This window comes from Typopeltis vanoorti, chromosome 20 (assembly GCF_054136105.1).
Source record: "Typopeltis vanoorti isolate ZY-2024b chromosome 20, IOZ_Tvanoo_1.0, whole genome shotgun sequence".
In the NCBI taxonomy this organism is placed as follows: Eukaryota; Metazoa; Arthropoda; class Arachnida; order Uropygi; family Thelyphonidae; genus Typopeltis; species Typopeltis vanoorti.
Genome location: NC_143568.1, coordinates 7,556,531 through 7,578,241, shown reverse-complemented (window position 1 = coordinate 7,578,241; position 21,711 = coordinate 7,556,531). Strand labels below are relative to the sequence as shown.

Sequence of the window (21,711 nt, the reverse complement as noted above, 5' to 3'; positions counted from 1 at the left end):
ATTTTGGAAAACATTACTTTTTGCTAATTTTGTAGTTTATTTATTTAATTTATTGAAGGTCTCATTCTAAATATTTTCTAATATACATTTTTAATATACACTGTTTTCATTTGCATGAAAAGAATGATTTCAGGGTCCAGAGTGGCTGAATTTATTGGCAGACCGAAATTTATCTTGAATATTTATTGTCGCAAATATGTAATTTCTTTTAAAAAAAAATAATATTTCTTATTTCTTTCTACAGTAATCACAGAAGAATATAATGAATAATGGTGATAAGTATGCACCTTTAGCAAGATATTATTCCTAAATGGCTGTCTGCTGGAGCACATATCCTATCAGGTAGCATTGTAATTCGTTCCTTTAAAAGAAATTTAGAGAGAAACAAAATACAATTTAATAGAATAAATAAAATTAAATAACAGAATAATATTATAAAATAATGGAATAAAATAAATTAAATAATACAATTTAATACAATAAAATAAGTGAAGCAAGGTTGTTGGATGCGAATGACATCTTGATGGGAATAGAAATGGAAAGATATGATGTTTTTTATGAAGATAGGAAAGGCAAGAAGAAAGGGGGAAGGTGTTGCTGATGATAGCAAGGGAATTATGCCTGGTCAAGGTTGAAATTAGCTAGAAAAAAAGCAGCAGTGATTTTCAAGCTACTCGGTGTGAAGTGGAGGTTACTAGAATGAGATATTAGATGGGGGGGGGATGTTGCTACAACCAAGAAATGTATAAGCAACTTGGACCTATTGATGAAGCAAAGGATGATCATTATGGATGATTTCAACTATGGCAATATTGATATATTGATTGAAATGAAGAGATAACATCAGGGAATAAGGAGAATGAATTTCTTGAGTTTTTAAGGAGTGACAATTTTGGGCAGTACGTAACAGATAGCATACGAAGGTTAAAAGTCTTAGATCTGGTTACATTATCAAAGGATGTAATTGTGAATGAAGTGTCTGAACTTCCCCCAGTTTAGTGGGGGAAGTTTAGACACTTACTGGCCAGAGAGAGTGACCATGAAGTGATCACCAGTCAATAACTTCTATAAAGAAGGGTTATATTTGCAATTACAAGGCTGGTGATTATGGAAAGCTTAGGAGACAACTGGGAGCTAAATCATGGAAAGAGGAGTTAAATGGGAAGGATAGAGATGTTGTGTGGGCATTGATCGCAGCAATGCCAGAGTGTATTCCGAAGTGAAAAGGCTAAACAAGATAGGAGTAAAATGGATGAATGAAGAGATTAAGCATGAAATCTGGAAATAAAAGGCACTGTGGAGACAACATAAGATGAATGTTGGTAATGATCATTTGCATAAAGAGCAAAGAGCAGGTCATGAAGGTAACTTGGTATGGGTAGCTAAAGTGGAGTATGAGAAGATATTAGCCAATCAAATGAAGAGAAATCCTAATAAGTTCTTTCGATATGTGGCAAGTACAAGGAAAAATGACTATGGAAGAATGATGCTAGTTGATGACATTGGCAAATTAATTGGTAACGAGTGTGGAGGATATAGTTGAATTATTCAATGATCAGTTTATCGCTGTATTTCATCTTTGTGAAGGCAACATCAGGAGAAGCTGGAATATAGAATGTATGGCAGAGGAACGGACTGATGGTGAACGAGCAGTGAGTATATGAGGAATTAACAGTAATAGGATTTGGCAGTATATTGCCATGTGTCTTGAGTGAATGCCCTATGGAATTAATGGCAACTTTGGTGCAACTATTTAACATGAGTCTTCCAACAGTATGAGTCCTGAGGGAGTAGAAGGCAGGAAAAATTATACCCTTTACAAAGGGGAACATAAGACTAATGCTACAAAATTATAGGCCAATCTGTGTATCTGGGGTTGTTGTTAAGATATTAGAAAAGTTGGTTAGGTCTAGAATTCAGAAGTGGTTTGATAATAGCAGTAATCTTTATGATGGTCAGCATTGGTTTGTGAAGGGGATAGGTCATGTTTCAGCAATTTTTACATATTACAACAAGGTGACGAACTCACTTAATAAAGGAAATGCATATATGGTAGTGTACTTAGATTTTTCAGGGGCCTTTGATAGACTGCCACATGACAAGCTAGCAACTAAACTGAAACAAATGGAATTAGATAACAGACTAGTAAGTTGGATAGCTGATTAGCTGTCAGGCAGCTATCTGCAGGTTGTATATGGAAGAGTGGTATTCCAAAAGAGGAAGGCAATGGCACTCAGACAGTGGCAGATTCCTGTGACACTCCACTCCATTAGTGGAGTGTCACAGGAATCTATTTTGGAACCATCATTGCTTAACTTGTATGATAATGACATTTCATCAGCAATCAAACATGTTTAACATGGTTGATTGCTGATGATGCACAGTTGGGAAGTCTATGAGAAGTAGAGCAGATGTTGTGGCCTTGCAGCAGGATCTGAGTATAGACTAAGAGTATGTGCGTGGGCAAATAATTGGAGCTGTTAGCTGAATGTTGCACAGTGCAAGGTCTTGAAATTTGGTAGGCAAATTGGATGCAGAGTACACAATTAATGGAGAAATTTTGAAGGAGGTGGAGGAGATGAGAGCTCTGGGAATGATGGGGGACAGAGACTTGAAGTTTATTGGTCACATTGCTGAAATTTTAAGAACATCCCAATGGATTATGCATGTCAATGTCTTCCTCATTATGGCAATAATGAGGAAGACATTGACATGCAGAAGTAAAGAGGTTATGGTTCCCCTGTATAAAGGTTTGATCAGGCCACACATGGACTACTGTGCACAGATTTGGCTACCTGGATTTCATGGGGATGAGTATGTTTTGGAGAAGATCCAGAGAAGATTTACTAAGTTAGGGAATGCAACTTACAGAGCCTTGTCAATAGAAGAGGGGGACAAGTTGGTGAAGAGTTATTGCCATATTAATGTGGAGAAGATATTTCATAGAGTAGAGGGAAGCAAGAGTAAAACTAGAGACCGTCCACGGAAGCTGTATAAGGTGGGCATAAGCATAGAGTGCGAAACAAGTTATTTGCATGAAGAGTGATTGGTGAGTGGAATTCATTGCCTGAAAGTGTGATGAATTTAGAAACTGTGAATGGGTTCAAGGCAGGGCTCAATATTCTGGCATAAGAGAGTGTGACATTCTGCAATGTATCCTTTATGGTGGTCAAATGATCCATCCATTCCATCAGCTCATTGGGCATCATTAGATGCTGTATGGTCACTCCTTTCCTTGGTAGTGGTCTGTACCAGTGGTTGCCAGGTGGTCCTGTCATATGTCTTTCTGGAGATGTCAACTCTATGAAGATCAGTCATTCCATATGCATCATCCATCCATCTAATTGAAGGTCTATCCCTTCCTCTTTTTCCAGGGACTTTACCTTCTATTACTGTTTTTAGAAGTTCTCCTTCCATCCTTCACTGTGTCCAAAGTATTTTAGCTTTCTTCTGTCATTATCTTTAAGAAGCCTTAAAGTTTTTGCTGATCTTTTCAAGCAACCATCCAGTTGACTGTCTTTCAGTATATAATATCCTCAACAGCTTTCTGTAACACCACATCTCAAAAGCACTATCCTTTTCCTATCAGACTTCTTTAAGTTCCAGGTCTTATAACTATAAGTTGCTCTTGGAAAAATAGCTGCATCCAGAATCCTCAGTTTTGTTCTTCTGGAGATAGATCTGTCCTTTCAGATTTTAGACAAGTCATACCACCTAAGATCAGATCTGCTAACACATTCCTGAATACTAACAATGTCACATTCTTTCATAATATCCCAATTTTTAATACAATATTGCCATTGTATCCTACCAAACCCCTAATACAGTCCCCTAATTTTTCTCAAGAGACTCTTACATCTGTGATCAAGGGGTTTATTTCTAACCATCTTTCAGATCCATAAGTTAAAATTGATTTGAACACTGTCTTGTTTACATCTAGTTTACTGTTTTGATTAATTGCTCTCTTATTCCCTGTAAATTTATTCTGTTGACTTCCTACAAAACCAGCTTTGCAAATTCTGTTATTTCCAAATTTAATTTGCCATCTTCACTAAAAATTGTGCCTACATATCTTGTTTTACTTGTTCTATAGGTTCTCCATTCACGATGCAGTTGATGCTTCCGGACTTTCTCTATTTTCATTGTCTTTGTCTTTTTAATGCTGATTTTCATACCAATTTATTACAACAATTGTTTAGTTTAGTCCCAGACATGTACTGGATTTATTTAGAAGTATAACATCATCTGTATAAAGTAAAGAGCTGAGATTAATATCTCCAATTTTGATATCAGGTTTAATATCATTTTTCTTCATAATGTGATCCATATGACTTTTTCTAGTCACTAGAGGGCTTTATAGTATGTAGTGTCTGAGGATAGCTTCTGACCAGATAAGTGATATTTTGGGTAAAAATTGATGAATTTGCATAGTATTTACATAGTATTGTTTACTTTTAGTATTTTAACGTGTCTGGATGATTTTTGTGTGTTTTTTGTAAATAGTAATTTTTAATAGTAATAGTAAATTTTAATAGTAAACTGATAGATCGATTATCTGTGCACATGGCTCCCATAAAGAGGAATACAAAGATGGCATCCAGGTCGCCATATTTGTCTGAAAAATCTTAACTTAAAAGACTTGATTCAGTGTACTGTTTGCGAAATGTATGCATCGAGGAGAGCGGTTGGAGTCTGGTTAAACAAAGATTGTGGAGTGAATGTGTGCAAAAAGTGTAAAGAATGTGAGGATTTAAAGAGTGTTTCAGGTAGTGTGAGTGATAACATTGTCGAAAGTGAGAATCTAGATAACAGCGATATTCGAGGTATAAATGAGGATATTTGCAAGGTAGTACCTGATAGCTGTGAGAGTGGCGTTGTAAGAGAGAATGAAGTTAAGCATACAGAACTATTGAATGAATCATCGGAAAATAAAAATGATGACACTGCCGCAATGAGTGAAATAGCTCTGTTACGCAGAGCGATACATGGAGTAAACCAGCAACGATGGCAGAAATCTTTAACAAGCGTACTGACTAATAATCAAATCACTTGGTTACTGAAAAATACTTTAACAAGCAGAGACAAACAAGTTATTGTTCCTCTATATAGAGCCCTGATAAGACCCCATCTGGACTACTGTGCCCAGATATGGGTGCCAGGGTTTCTTCTTGATGGGGAGGAGGTGAGAGGATCCAGAGACAAGTGACCAAGATGGTGGCAGGTCTGTGGAATGAACCTTATGAGAACAGATTGAAGATTTGTGGGTTGCAAAAATTGGTTGATAAGCAGAAAAGGAATGATATGATTGAGACATTCAAATTACTGAAGGGTTTCTATAAGATTAATCCAGAAGATATTTTTGAGAATAGGGCTGGTGGTGGGAGGACTAGGGGCCATACATGGAAGCTGGGCAAAAATATGGTTAACAGGGGTGTTGAGCTAGGTTCTTTACTTGGAGAGTGGTAATTGAGTGGAATAAGCTGCCAGAGGCTGTTGTGGGTGCTATGACCATGAATGAGTTTAAGGCGAGGTATGATAAATATTGTGTGAAAGACGAATAGTTGTTCTTGACATGATGTTAGGGCCTCCCTCGATGAGTCTGTCGACTCCTTGGAGTTGCCCGTAATAATAATAATAATAATAAAAAATAATAATATAGATGATGAATAAAAGTGGAAATGATGTATTCTCTCATCTCACACAAATTTAACATTGAACTATCTTCCTGTACCTCGTTCAATTCTAACTGCTGATTTACAGCTCAAATAGGGATTAACTATTGCCTGATATGTCTCATTTGCACCACATAATTGAAACATTTTGAACAGCTTTTCTCTTGACACAATTTTGTCAAATGCCTTTTCCAAATCTATAAAACTTAAACATAGATCCTTATGATATATAACCATGATTTGTCAACTGCTTATCTTAAAGTGAAAATCTGATCCTGACAACCTGTGTTTGGCTTGAATCCAGCTTGTTCTCCTTCAAATTTCTTTTCCACAGTTTTTCTTAGTTATCCATTTCTCAAGTATACTTACCAGGAACACTCAGTACTGAAATGCCTGTGGAATTCTCACATTCAGTTTTATTTCTCTTTCTATAGATGGCTACTATAAACTCTCTACTGAAATAATTTGGAATTTGACCCTCTGACCATCAAAAAAAAAAAAATAAATAAGCTCTGATCACTAATCTTAATATTTACCCATAATGCAAAGCAAGGGGCCACTAGCCAGATCGGTTTCGACCTTTATTGAGGTCTCATCAGTGGGAGCCAGGCTAGAAATATCAAGATTTTAGTAATACAGAGCTTATAAGATTAGTGATCAGAGCTTATTCTACTTTTACCATGAGTTATCTTGGTCTTGCACTACCTGCAGGGTCAGCTAGACTTGCATTACATGCAGGCGCAAACTTGACTTATTTGTCTGTTTGCTTACTTGGGAAATGGAGTAAAACCAGGTTTAAAATAGCTTGGTATCTTTAACATTTATTATACCCAAGGTAAAATACTTTCTACATTTATATCTCCTCCTGAGATTTTTATTTAATAAGGTTAAAACACCTTATGGTAATTTGTTCTGGTAAAATACTTATAAGCTCTGTATTACTAAATAAAATCTTGATATTTCTAGCCTGGCTCCCACTGATGAGACCTCAATAAAGGTCGAAACCGGTCTGGCTAGTGGCCCCTTGCCTTTTAATACAAAGCATCATACATCTCCTCCAGGAGATGTGCTTTGCATTATGGGTAAATATTAAGATTAGTGATCAGAGCTTATTCTACTTTTACCATGAGTTATCTTGGTCTTGCACTACCTGCAGGGTCAGCTAGACTTGCATTACATGCAGGCGCAAACCTGACTTATTTGTCTGTTTGCTTACTTGGGAAATGGAGTAAAACCAGGTTTAAAATAGCTTGGTATCTTTAACATTTATTATACCCAAGGTAAAATACTTTCTACAGAGAGTTTCAGTTCTGGGGTAACAAGAAAAAACAAGAAGAGCGAGAGAGAGAATGGAAATTTGAGAAATCAGAGAATTTTGTTTTAAGAAGTTTTTTGAACACTTGACAGTCAGAATATATTAATAGAGGATTTCAAAAACGAGTCCTAGCAAGGTGGATTCTTAGACTGGATATTAAATAGATGTTCTATTTCAACGTTCAAAGAAATTATTATTATTATGTGACACCTCCAAGGAGTCCAAAGACTCATCAAAGGACACCTACTCTACAACTCTCTGTCTCCACCAAATACAGCAAACCACCACTACCACCATCCACACCAATGGCATGTACTTCCTACCACCACCACTAGTATTTTTGTCTGTAAATTGCGTGTGTACTCAAGGCCGATTTGTTATGTGGAATGAAAAACCCGAGTTTCCGGGAGAAAAAATCCTGCTACCTCCGTATGAGATCAGCTAACTCACCTTCAGGTGAAAAAACCCATATAAAAATTCTTCTTGTCACGACAAGAATCGAATGTATGCCTTGAACAATTGAACGGCACAACATACCATTCTTCTTTCAATTGCACTATGGAGGCGCTTAATGTAAGAATGCAAAATGAAAAGTTTCATCTTCTGTCTCAAGGACACCAGTGATGTTATTTTATCAGAACAAGTGATAGAATTAGTGAAACTGTGAAGTGGCTTCAGTGAAGAGCTCTACTCTGAACACTTTTGGTTTTAAAGTAATAAAAGAAACCCTATTTTTTCCCCTCCTGTGGTAATGAATTTGTGTGTCATATAATTATATTGCCTAAGGTAAGAATATTTATACTAATGAGGTAGTAAGAATAATTGGAACGATGTATGCTAAATACGGAAACATTGCATAGTTTCATGGAGGTTAAGAAGTGTTATACCATACCAAGATATTTCACTATAAACTCAGTCACTTTTCCCTTTAGCTGAAACTTGCAACAGATGATTTTTTTTTTTTTTTTTTTTTTTTTTTTTTTTTTTTTTGGATGCTCATTCCAATAATATCCAGTGCTTAACTGCTGCAGATAGGATGAAACATATCCTATCCAGATTGATTCAAAATTTATGCTCATTTTGAAGATTTTCAATTTCATCCTTCCCTTCCTGCTCCAGGACCTGAATTATATAAAGTATTTTTTATTTATTTATTTATTTTTTGATGTTGAGCTCATACATGTGAGGATATAGGTAATGGGTTGGGAAACTTATTTATATTTCATTAAAAAGCTTGTATATTGTATTCCTTGGGAAACACATAAAGGAAAAGACTGTTCCAGAATATAGCAGTAGCAGGAATGAAGGATGATGAAAAGAAACTTGTTCCGTGGGTTTTAAGGTGTACTGTGAAGGGATGTTGGGTGGCAGCCACGCATTCCAGCAGACTTAGCACTGAGTGAGGAAATTATTGATGCTATTTCATATGAACATTTGCCATGGAAATATTTATAGAATATACATATTGCAGAAATCAAATGCCTGTGCAAAAGTGAGGGGAGTGAGGTAAGAGATGGGTTATTAATCAATCTAATTGTTCTCCTTTGTATTGAGCCAAGCATTTCAAGGTAGTTCTAGGGACTCCCACTCCAAATACGAGAGCAGTATTCAATAGCTGGGTGGATTTGTGATTTGTATAAGGTTAATAGCTGTTCAGAGGTGAAGTAACATCTTGAGCAAAAGATAAATCCTAGTTTTTTAGAAGCTGAGGAGACAATGGTTAGTGATGTGTTTATGTCAGGGTGATTTCAAGAAGAGAAATCTCATCTTGTCTGGAAATATGAGTGTTGTCAAAGGTAATATTAGAAGAAAATTGTTCTTTTTTTTTGTGAGAAATAAGGCAGAACTAAGTTTTGGTAGTATTGAAATTGATGAGGTTATCTGAACCCATTTGAGGATGGCTTGGAGATTAGAATTTAGGGCAGTGCTGGTTGATGTTCTGTAGGCTGAGGTGAGTTGTGTAGAGTAAGGTTTCACAAATGAAAGGAAGGAGTGCAACTTGCTATCATCTGCAAAACTGTGTATTGGGTTGGAGGTCAACTGAAGTAGGTTATTGATACATAGAAGGAAAAGCATTGATAAGAGAACAGAACTTTGTGGACACCCCTAGTATTAGTTGAATAGTGAGAGGATAAGGAACGATCCACCATCACACATAGTGTTCATTCAGACAGAAAGCTGGCATTCCAACTTCAGAAATTCTGGGACAGACCAATTTTCTGCTGGTTTGAAAGTCTTCATAGACAGTATTCAAAATCTGTTACTTCATGTTTATCATTTTGACAAAAGAAATAAAGTAATAATATTGTTGTCTGTTAAAGCAGCAGACTATTTCTTTGTAATCTATTTCAGGCATTACCTTCTTTTCTATCGGTTGTAAACTTCAAATCATTCTAAGTTTACAAATACATTCCATGTTATATTTTCACTATATAAAAATCATTTATATTTATACCACAAAAAGAAAGTTAAGGAGTGTTAAGGGTTTTTTTTTTTCTCCCTTAAACAAAAAAAATTCCAATTATTACTACTTGTTCTGGTTGGTAATTTCTAAATAGGCTACGTCTTGTGAATACCATATAATAATCCTCTCTGCTTGAGGAAAGGCTGAAAACTTAGATTACCCTTATTGCTACTGAGAAAGAACAGCTCCCAAGAAATCTCACTAAAGAGCCACAAGCAGTAGTGCAGTATGCTTTAACATTGTCTTGTTGCATTCTGCTACTCAATCATTTGATTGAGTAGCAGACATTCTAAAGAGAAATACTGATATTTCTTTACAGGCTTATAATCAAGATAATTCATTAATTTATAATAATCACAGCTTTAGTTTTATTTAATTATCAAATAATTTATAAAAAAATTATAAATTATTTGATACAGTTATCTTGGAAAAGAAGAACAATTAAGATGTAAAAAAAAAGTGCAGATGTGTTAAATGGGCATTTTGGGTGTGGGGGGGGGGACAAGGAGTTATCCACTATTTACTAGTAGTAAATCTTTCTTTTAAGGTTACATGGTGGTCAGCATTCATAGTGAGGAATTTGTGGAGACAAAAATACACGTGTCGGAGTAATTACTTTACTTATAATTATGAAACTAACACTAGACATTTTGACCTCTGTATTGAGGCCATCATCAGGAAAACATACATATGCACAGGACTCAAGCTACATGACACTACTCAAAAATAAGATAAATCTAAATGCTTTGTTAATAGTTTATCCTAACCTGACCTCTGGTGAAAAAGAATCATCATCAATTTCCTGCCCTGTACCCTCAAGGGGTGTACAGGATATGATAGTACTACATGAAAAATTTACATCATTACTAACTTTCTATCTACAATTTTCCTCCAAATCAGTCTGTTACTTGTCAAGACTCCCACATTATCAGATCTTATATTTCTATCGTCTAAGGCACTTTGTACAGTATCAATCCACCTATATCTTGGTCTTCCTCTGGGTCATTTTCCTGGCAGAGAACACTTGTTTTGCTAATCTTTCCTCACCCATTCTGTTTAAGTGACCATACCACCTGAGATTAGCTCTGCTAACGCATTCCTGGATGCTAACAATGTCAAGTTCTTTCCTAATATCCTCATTTTTAATATGATATTGCCATTGATGCCATCTGTTCACACCTATAATCTTTCTCAGGACTCTCATATCTGCAGTCTCTAGTCTTTGGTCAAGTGTTTTACTTCTGACCCAGCTCTAAGATGCATAAGTTAAAACTGGTTTGAACACAATCTTGTATACAGCTAATTTAGTGTTCCGACTAATTTCTCTCTTATTCCATATGAATTTATTCAATTGACTTCCTAACATACCAGCTTTGTTGATTCTGTTGTCTATTTCTATATTTAATTTACCGTCTTCACTAAAAATTGTGTCTAAGTAGCTGAAATGTTTTACTTTTTCCACAGGTTCTCCATTCACAACACAGTTGACATTTTCAATGATTCTGCCTATTTTCATTGTCTTTTTTCATTGTCTGACCTTCATACCATATCTATTACAATAGTTATTCAATTTAGTCAGAGAATCTTGCAGACTTGTAGTGGATTTATTTAGAAGTGTAACATCATCTGCATAAAGCAAAGAGCTGACATTAACATCTCCAATTTGGGAAGCGCTGGTCTACACTATGCCAAGATTGAGTTGTAAAGCAACCTTCCCTCAAAAATCACCATGCATCATTTCAGAGAACTAAAATGGGACTGGGAAGAACAAACCGAAGTTGTTACAAGGTCCGTAACTGTCAGAGGACTCATTCAACAGGAACTAATAGCCAGGTGCCCTTAAAAAAGTCCTTGTTAAACAAAAAAAAATGAGATTGACTTTGTTAAATTGGTTCAAAGAGCATGCGAAATGGACCTCTGATCAGTGGAAAAGAGTAATTTTTTTCTGACAAGAAAAAGTTTAACCTGCAGGGTGCCGATGGCAGACAGTTTGAAGACGATCAGGAGGAAAAAATTCAATCTGACTGTCTGATGTAAACAGTCAAATTATCAGCCAGTCAGATAATCTGAGCTGCATGTTGTATTATGGTGTTGGTCGCTTGCATTTCACAAAAGATTCAGTGAATGCACAAGTGTACCAGAAAATTTTATAAGAATTGCTGCCTACTATCAGAGAACACTTTACCGTGCAGATAAACTGCATTATTCATGATGTTATATCTCTCCTTTTACGTCTTAGTTGTTTCTTATTTAATCTTTATATTATCTGTTAGCCTTTATCTTATTTTATGTACTTATCAGTTATTTCGTTTGCCGACAAATTTATATTATTTTATGACTGCACCATCCGGCAACTGAATTCTGATATACTATCTTAGATTACTAAGAAAAATAAATGCTGGGATCAAGAAGTTTGCAGTCGTGGTCCCGTTTCTTTAGTTACTAATGGATTTCCCTCTAATACACGGTTTGTGATTTTTCAAGCGGTAATTCAATCCACAGAAACATGACAAACTCATTTGGTTTACACATAAGAAATACATTTATTTTGACACAAACATAGAGATACATTTCAGTTAAACCTTCAATTCTAAAAGAGTCTGAGTTCCCTCCCTTTTCTTAAATTAACACATCCAAAAAAGGTTCCACACTATAATTTCTTATGCTGACAAAATCTTACACTTCCTTATATTTCTATTCTCAGACTCTGTTAATTTATACTAAATTACCCATTACTACCACACATATAAAATACATATATATGCAGGCTTATTCTACAATTCTGGCATAAATTTCATGAGATAATATTCCTTCTTATATTTCAAGCTTTGTCCCCCCCCAATTTAGCTAGCATTCAAATTAAACTTTAACATAATGACATTAATTTCCTTCATTCGATACAAACAGTCCGAAGCCTCGGTTTCCTATTCGGCTGAAGCCTAAGATGCCTCTTATTCCTTAGGTGTAGATAAAATGTCCAAATGCAGACAGTTCTTTAAACACTACACGGAAGTTGGCTGTTTTCTCAACGTTCAGTTTCTCTTTCCTCTCTGGTTATTCTAACTTAATACAAAAGGGTTTCAGCTTACCGTTCTTGCTTTATCTGGTAGGTTTAGGACCTTCTTATCTAGATTCTCTGATCTCACCGTATTTTCTTTAATGGTGTCTCCGCTATTCTTTTATTCTACTCGAAAAGGAGCATTCTTTCACTGACTTGTACACTGGCATTAATTCACCAGTGGCCCTTTCTTCTAGAACTCTGGTTGCATTATAGCGTCAGCTTTGATCCACGTGGCACGTATAGCAAGGGGAAATTCTTGCTACGCATGGCGGCAAGTTTTCCACAGCTACTCAGCTCTCCGCTCAGGAAACCAGGAACAGACGAAAGAGAGAAGAGGACAATTCAAATCCCCAGAAACCTATATACCACAAAACAGCGCCCTCACTTGGTGGTGTCGTCATGCATACGGCGGCAGCCGATTGGTTACCGCTGCTCCGAACTGTCTTTGACATGGCCTAAAACTTGTATTAACTTATACACATCTTTTTAGCAATTTTACATGATTTTCTATCTTAATTAATTCACAAACATTCGCTGTTCAGTTTATGGGCTTCCTTAACATTACTTAATATTTACAAACTGAATATATACATGTTCTAGGTCATTAATAAGCACATTTTCCATCTGGAGGCATAAGCATGTCCTTATCCGTCCTTTCTGACGTTACCTTATGTTAGGTCGGAAAAGGGATGACTCATCACCTTTTTTTGACACAACAATGATGACTCTGCCATAGGACAAAAAGTGTAAGTAATGTTATTATAACCCTAAAATGTACCACACGAATTGAGTTTAGTACTTAAAAAAAGCTTGAATTTTTGTTGCAGATTAATAAGTGGCTCAATGAATGCTAGAGCCTACTGTAGTTAGGAAATAGCCAAGATCTCACCCCCTCATTGAGAATTTGTAATATCAAATGGGGACTGAAATACACAAGAAGAAGAAGCTAGAAACACTTCAGGAGTTCCAGGAAGCCATTATAAGGGTATGGAACCATGAATTGACAGTTGCATCCATCAGGAAATTGATTTTGTCAATGCCCTGCTGATGCCAAGCTGCAGAAAAGGCGAGAGGAGGAGGACCCAAAAAAGTTAATTTTTAGCTTTGAATGTTAGTAAAACTGTAATTGAAACAAAATTTTGATACTAGTATTTGTTTTTCCAGTGAAAATATCACTCTCCACTCCATTTTGAAATATATGCAAATTTGTCTAGTTTGTTGTCATTTCCTAATTATGTTACATCTTGTACTAAAAAGAGCCAAATATTAATCAAAAATAAAAATGTTATATTTTTTATCTTCCTTCCTCATTATTTGTGACAATTATTGTGTTATTAATCCCTTTTCAAATAAGCATTCAAATTTAATTACCAAAAAACATTATTACAGCAAGTGATGCAGTTTCTGTGAAGATGTGTGTATATATATATATATATATATATATATATATATATAACAAAATAATTTTTTTATATTTAAATTTAAAAAAAATACATTTTTATACAAAAAAATTTATTTTAATTTGTTAAATTATATTTATGTATACTTTTATATTTATTATTATTTTATTTTTTTCACCAGAGGTCAGGTTAGGGTAAACGATTAACAAAGTATTTAGATTTATCTTACTTGTGTGTAATGTCATGTAGCTTGTGCATATGTATGTATTCCTGATGATAACCTCGATACAGAGGTCAAAACATGAAGTATTATTTTCAGAATTAAGTAAAGTTGTCGTCATCATCATCATCCTTTTCAGGAATTTAGGCCAAGTGGCCTCTTCCAGCCTCATTCCATCTTTTTCTTGGCCATTCTTGGCTTCTACACCTTTTCTCCAAAAAGAAACCGAACTTTTCGAAAATAGAAGAAACTAGTGGTGCCACCTGTCGTATCTTTTTGTTGTTGAAAGCGGCAACCTTCATTAGTGTTGTGTCAACTGTTTATGACATTGTTTCATTAGAAGCCGAGTTATAGTGCCAAGAGTGACAGTGTGTTTTGATGAACGGTCGGGAAATGAGTTTTAAACAGAGAGCTATGATTGACTTTTGTGTTAAACTTGGTAAAAGTTTTACTTAAAGACATCAAATGCTTCAAAAAGCATACAGTAATGAATGCTTATCCCATACTCAAGTTTACCACTGGTTTAAGCAATTTCAAAGTGATCATGAGACGCTTAACGAAGACAAAAAGCCCGGCCAGTCCAAAAACTGGACTGAGTGAAGTTAACATCCAAAAAGTGTGTGATTTCATCAAGGAAAACCCGAAATTGTCTGTGAGATTGATTGAAGATGAATTCGGGATTCCAAAATCAACTGTGCACAACATTTTGATGGAGAGTTTAGACTTTCATAAATTCAATTCGCGATTTGTTCCCCACAAGTTGACCAACGACCAAAAAATGTATCGAATTGAACATTGCAAGGATCTCATTAAATCTGCTCGTAAGGACTCAAACTTCCTTGAAGCGATCATTACTGGTGACGAAACATGGTGTTTTGAGTATGAGCCTGAAACAAAGCACCAGAGTGCTGAGTGGAGACCACCAGAAGAAGGCATCCAAAAAAAAGTTGCTTGGAGAAGTCAAAAGTAAAGACAATGCTGATTTGTTTCTACAATTTCAAGCGCATTATCCACAAAGAATTCATTCCTCCTGGCCAAACGGTCATTGGTGAGTTTTATCTCAAAGTTTTGAAGTGATTGATAACGAGAATTCGTCACGTATTGCATGAATATCATGATGCAAGCAACTGGTCACTTTTGCATGATATTGCACCATCTCATCGTTCGAACATTGTGAGACAGTTTTTGAGCAAAAACCAAGTTTGCGTGTTGAATCACTTGCTGTATTCAACTGATTTAGCACCCTGTGATGGCTTTCTCTTCCCCCAATTTCATTTGCCGATGAAAGGAAAGCGATATGATGCCATTGAAAACGTTCAAGCGGCAGTAACCACAACCCTCAACAAGTATCCCAAAAACTGATATAAAAAACTCATTTAATGAATTAATTGACCATGCCAAACACTGCATCGAAGCCGATGGAGAATATATTGATTGAAATAAATGATTTCAATAATTATAATTGGCCTGTGTTTTATTTTCTATCAAAAGTTCGGTTCTATTTGGACAGAGGGTGTATATCCTCCAACTGGGTGGTATCGGAGTATTTTGTTTAGCTAATCTCGAGCTGCCCATTCTTTTGATATGTTCAGTCCACTTTTGGTATTCATATATTTTATTCAATACTGATTCTATTTTTAGTTCTTTACATATTTCTGTGTCGCTTTTTTTTTTCCTGAGAGAGTATAGCTTGCTGTCCTTCGCAGGAATTCATTCTCCAGTTTGTATTCTTTTTTCTTCTGCAGTTTTTATGGTTCACAATTCACTTCTGTACCGTAGAGAAGGTCTTGCCAAAACATTATAAACCCTTTTTCTTGTATGCTTTGGAACTTGGTTATATTTGAAAATATTATTGATCATTCCTGTTATCTTTACAAAGTCTGAAATTTTGATGTCAGTGTGAGCTTCTTTTGTATATGATACAGCACATCCAAGGTATTTGAAGAAGTTGATTTTTTCAGTCATCATTTTGCTTCTTGCTGGAGATCCTTTTTTGCCATGATTTTTGTTTTGTCTGTTGATATTTACATTCCAAATTCTTTTTTGCTCCTATGTTTAAGGCATATATTGATCTTTGGAGTTCATCTTCACTTTTTGTTATGATTATCTGATCATCTGCAAACAAAATTGTATTAAGTGTAGTTTCATGATCCAGTTTAAATGCTATTTTTGTATTTTCCTTCCATTTCTTTACTCTCTTCTTCACCCTTTCCAGTAATAGGCCCAGTGGCCTGTTATGGTCTCTATTTCATCTATATAGGTATTAAATAAGAATGGTGACATTAGACATCCTTGACGGACTCCTCTGTTTATTGATTCCCATTTTGTAACTTTTGATTGATTCTTACAGCTTTTGGTGTTCTGATACATTAGTTATTACAGCAAGCAGCTGATTTGGAATGTTTATATTCTTGAGTTCAGTCCACATTTTGTTCCTTAAGACTCTGTCAGAGGCTTTCTGGTAGTGTACAAATACTATAAGTAAAGTAAATAATAATAAGTAAAGTAATTACTCTAACATGTCTGTTTTTGTCTCTATAAATTCTTCATAGTAGAAATCTGTTTCTTTTCAGATGTGAAGTGATTTCTTTGTACTTACTGCAAAAAATTACCAAATAAGAAAAATATTAGTTACAGTATCTGTATTTTTTTTTTTCTTTTTTTTTTTTTTTTGAAATAAGAGAGTGCACAAGATTTTTCCCAGCTGAACATTGAAAGAACATTTTATAAGAACAACATTAATAATTAATGTTTTATTTTCATTTTATGCAAAAAGCTAGACTAATACATAATTTGTTTCATGACTGCTCCAATTTATAATGCATGAATCAGGAAATTGGGAAGGGAGAATTTAGCTGCACATACTGTAGATAATATTATACATCATTATATAGTTTGTTTTCTATGAATCAAGACTTTAGAAATGCAGAAACTGTAAGCATTCTGTTAAGAGTTTTATAACTAGATTTCTATATAAATAAACAACACATGTACAGTCTTGCCATAAATACTGTTACAACTTCTGCACACCCTCTTACTGCCCACAGACTTGCGCGAGCCTGATTCCATTAGTGGCATTTGCATGTTTATCAGTAAAGTTGTCTAACTGTACAGGTTGGATTCGGAGTGAGCAGCGGTAGCGTTTCCATTAGATGTGCATGCCGCCATTGATATGTAGCTTCACAGGCTTCAGGCCTGTATAAAGGTAAAAGGGGCATATTTCAAACATTGAGCACTTCTATATGCTTATTATACGTGTTGTTTGTATGTGCTGAAAGCAGTATGTGCTGTTCAGGTTGTAACAGTACAGCTAGACTAGGCAATTAAGAAGAAACAGCAAACTTTTTAATAAATGCATTTGTCATTATTTGACGAAATAGTTGTTTCATGAAAAGCAGTTATCTTCAATGAAGATTTTTGCGAACCAAAAAAATTTAATAGCATCCAACTGTGATCAGGCAATATTAACAAAAAAAAAAAAAGAAAAAAAGAGGACTGGCATTTCTTTTTTAGTAGGCTAATGCAGATTTATGTGCAATAATTGATAGCAACTATTTTCTGTATATATTGATGGCTTTTTTTTTTTCTCCCCCTCAGATAAAAAAAAACTAACAAAAATATTTTTGAATGATAGAAGTTTTGTCTTATATTTTCTTGCTATTAACAACAGACTATAATTATATGATAAACAGATCAGAAATATAATAGTATATTGTATACGTTTTGTTCTATATTTCTATTTAAAAGCTTATCTATATTGCATATATTATAAGAAACTATAAAAGTTATTTTTAATTGTTTCATTAAAGTAATTTTGTTCTCAAAAATCTTTATTGACTATAAAAATAAAAACTGAATGGTCATCTAACTGTAATTAGGCAATATCAAAAAAAAAAAAAAATTCTGGCATTTCTTTTTTTTATGCTGATTCAAGATTTATATGCAATAATTGATAGCAACTATTTTCCATGGTTTCTATCAATCTCATCTCATCTTATCTTCCTTTTCCTCTTTTACCTTGCGGTGTTGAGAGTTTATTAATCATCAGACCTCAAACCATTCACAGGATAAGGTGGTCAGCCCTAAGCCTCGGTGTATCCTATGTCCGAAGTGTTGAGTTCTCAAGGCCGGTTTGTCTGCTTTGCGGGATGAAAAACCCCAGGATAAACTGGGAAATTTACATGAAAAATAAATGATAAAATAAATTTTTATTTATTTTTTTTCTTCCCATAAAAATATTCTTTCTTTTAAGGTTACACGGTGGTCAGCATTCATAGTGAAGAATTTATAGAGACACAACAAAACACGTGTTAGAATAATTACTTTACTTAAGATTAAGCAAGTAACAGTTTATGTTTCGACTTGTGCATTGAGGTCATCATCAGGAAAACATACATATGTACATGATACAAGCTACATGATGCTGCACTATACAAAACTAAAATGAATCAAAATGTTTGTTAATCATTTTCAATCGAAGATGAGTTAGCTGATCTCATCTGGAGGTAGCAGAGTTTTTTCTCCCGGAAACTTGGGTTTTTCATCCTGCATACAGACAAATCGGCCCTTCAGAACACATGCAATTTACAGACAAGAAATACTAGCTGTGGTGGTGGGCAGTAGATGGTGCTGATGTTGTTGATTGGTGGTAGAGGTTCGGTGTAGTGGTGGAGACGGAGAGTTGTACAATAGGGCCCTCCCGCGATAAGTGTTCAGACTCCTTGGAGGTGTCACAAATAATAATAATAATAATTTATCTTAGCCTGACCGCTGGTGAGAAAGAAAAAAAAAACGGAACTACATTAAGCTTCTTCTTCATGCATTAGATCTAGTATCTGTTGCAACCAAGACTTCATCTTCTTTAATAGTATCTTTTAATCTTTTTCTAGGTGTTCCTGTTCTTTTATTCTTTGGTTTCCAACTATAGACTTGTTTTATTATTCTATCTTCACTTCTTCTTTCCATGTGTTCAATCCATTTTATTCTTCGGGTTACTACCCATTCACACTGTTTTCTTATATCCGTATTTTTTATTTTATCTAATCTAGTTTTATTTACTATTTTTCTTAATATATTCATTTCACCTGTGTTTTAACATTTGTCTTGTTTTCCTAGTGTCTGGTCTTGTTTCTGCATTATATGTCATAATAGGCCTGATTACTGCTTTATGAACTCTGGTTTTTATCTCTACTCTAAGATGTTTATTTTTCCATATTACTTCATTCAAGCATCCTGATATTCTTGCAGCTTTTGCAACTTGTTCTCTGACTTTTAGATGTGGCCTTCCTTTCCAGTTCAGTTGTATACTTAAATACAATGGTGCCTCATAGTTTGTATTTAATTCGTTCCAGAAACCCGTTCGAACTATGAATCGTTCGAAGTCTGAATCAAGGTTTTACATAAGAAATAATGGAAAGCAAAATAATCTGTTCCCATATCCAAAAAATTTCAATAATTTTTTTTATTTTATCTATTTTAGGTTTTTTAATGTTAATAACTTAGAAAAAATTAAACAAAATAATCTTACATTTATTTTATTAATTTTAATTATTACAATATAAAAATAATAGTGAAGAATATTTTTTTGATATAAAAATCACAAAGACGAAAATAATGCTCCCGTTGTTAAGTGTCTTCTTTCTACTTCTTAGCTGGAGTTGAGAATGCTGATTCACGTTCTCTTTTTTCTGCAGACAAGAATCTATCTAATATTGTTTGGCGCAGGCGATTTTCTTTGATATTTTTAAAATAACCCATCACGTTGTCATCGAATAAGTTGATATTCCTGGTCACTACTGTCTTATTAGGGTGCCATTTTTCCACAATGGCTTGTGTTCTAACCCAAACAGAGAACAATTCTTGATGGTCGGCATTGGAAATGCATCCTTTGGCATTCTTCTCTTCCATAAAAATTTCTTTTTCCACTTCTTTTTTTTTGTTGATCATGAAGATGTTGAAGTTCTTCTGTGCTGAGTTCGGTTTTATGATCATCCATTAACCCCTCTACATCCTCATCACTCACTCACTTCTAATCCCATAGCTTTACCCAAAGACACAATTTCATTTACAACAGATGCTTCTTCACAGCTTACTACTACACTGACTGAAATACAATCTGGCCAGAGTTTTCTCCAAGCAGAAATCATTGTTTTAATAGAAACTTCTTTCCATGCCTTATCAACGATCCTTATGCAATGAAGAATATTGTAATGCTCTTTCCAAAATTCTTTAAGAGTCAGTTCTGTGGCATTGGTTATTTCAAAGCACTTTTAAAACATAGCTTTAATATACAGTTTTTTGAAGTTTGAAATCACTTCATGGTTTGTATGATAGAAGTGGTATAGGGCAGCAAAAACTTTATCTTGATGAAACTGAATTCACCAACTAAATCCTCCTCTAAATTTGGGGGATGAGCAGGAGCATTGTCCATCACTAGAAGAGCTTTTAATGGTAGATTTTTTAAGATAAGCTTTTACAATGGGAGCAAATTCTTGATAAATCCACTCAGTGAAAAACTCTGGTAACCCAATCTTTCGTGTTGGCCCTCCACATAACACCGAATTTGCTCTTTATGACATTGTTCTTTTTAAAAATGCGTGGATTTTCAGAATGGTTAACGAGCAAAGGCTTTATCTTACAGTCTTTACTATCATTACCACAAAGCAGCAAAGTAATTCTATCTTTCATAGGTTTATATCCCGGTGACGTCTTTTCTTATTGTGATATAGGTCCTTTTGGGCATTTATCGCAATTAAAAGCCTGTTGAAATACAAATCCCTCACTATCCACATGCTTCGTAAAGGTTTTTACAATTTTGTCTGCTTCTTCTACATCGGCACTCGCAGCCTCTCCGTGCATGACAACACTATGGATCCCAGTTAGTTTTGATTTTATCGAACCAGCCTCTACTTCCTTTAAACTCCCCATTTTCAGTACTGGTCTCAGGTGTGCATTTCTCAAGTTCACTATGCAGATGTTTGGCTTTCTCACAAATAATTCTCTCGGTAATAACGTCGCCACCTAATCACTTCTCGTTTATCCACACTAAAAGGAGTTTTTCCATCTCATCAATAGCATGTGATCTCTTGGAGTTCAATGTTGTCACACCTTTAGCCACATTTGCTGCTTTTATTGCTTCCTTATTCTTAAGAATGCTACTTATCGTTGACTTGGACATTTTAAACATCGTTGCCAGATCCGTGAAACACGTACCGCTTTCGTGTTTCATGATAATTTCTTTTGTCATCTCAATTGTCGATACTACAACTTTTCTTTTAGGTTTTGTTCTTTCTACATTCTTGGATGCCATGGGCAATAAAAAAAAAAAAAAGCCAAAAACAGTTAAAAATTCTCTACACAAACGTATCGTGCAATGACTAGACTGTGTAAAGTAAGGGACAACACACAGCGGACTGAGACAGACACACACACTGCGTAGGCACGGGGAAGTGAGTGAGGGAAATTAGTGGGGGATAAGCATGCCCAGTGATGTGCCGAAACTGTTTAATGCTATATGACTCTGAGTTCCAGGACTATAGTTCGAACTTAGAAATGCCGTTCGAACTGCGAATCAAATTTC

The 21,711-nt window shown here is 35.0% G+C and overlaps 1 protein-coding gene across 1 annotated transcript in view; it reads left to right on the top strand.

Annotated features, from left to right (window-relative positions):
* Positions 1 to 21,711, top strand: part of LOC150095215 (tyrosine-protein kinase Fyn-like) — a 269,513-nt gene that overhangs the window by 17,989 nt on the left and 229,813 nt on the right. Inside the window, exon 2 of the mRNA XM_090410832.1 lies at positions 245 to 342. The gene's annotated coding sequence lies outside the window, so the exon portion shown is untranslated. The remainder of the gene's footprint in view (positions 1 to 244; positions 343 to 21,711) is intronic.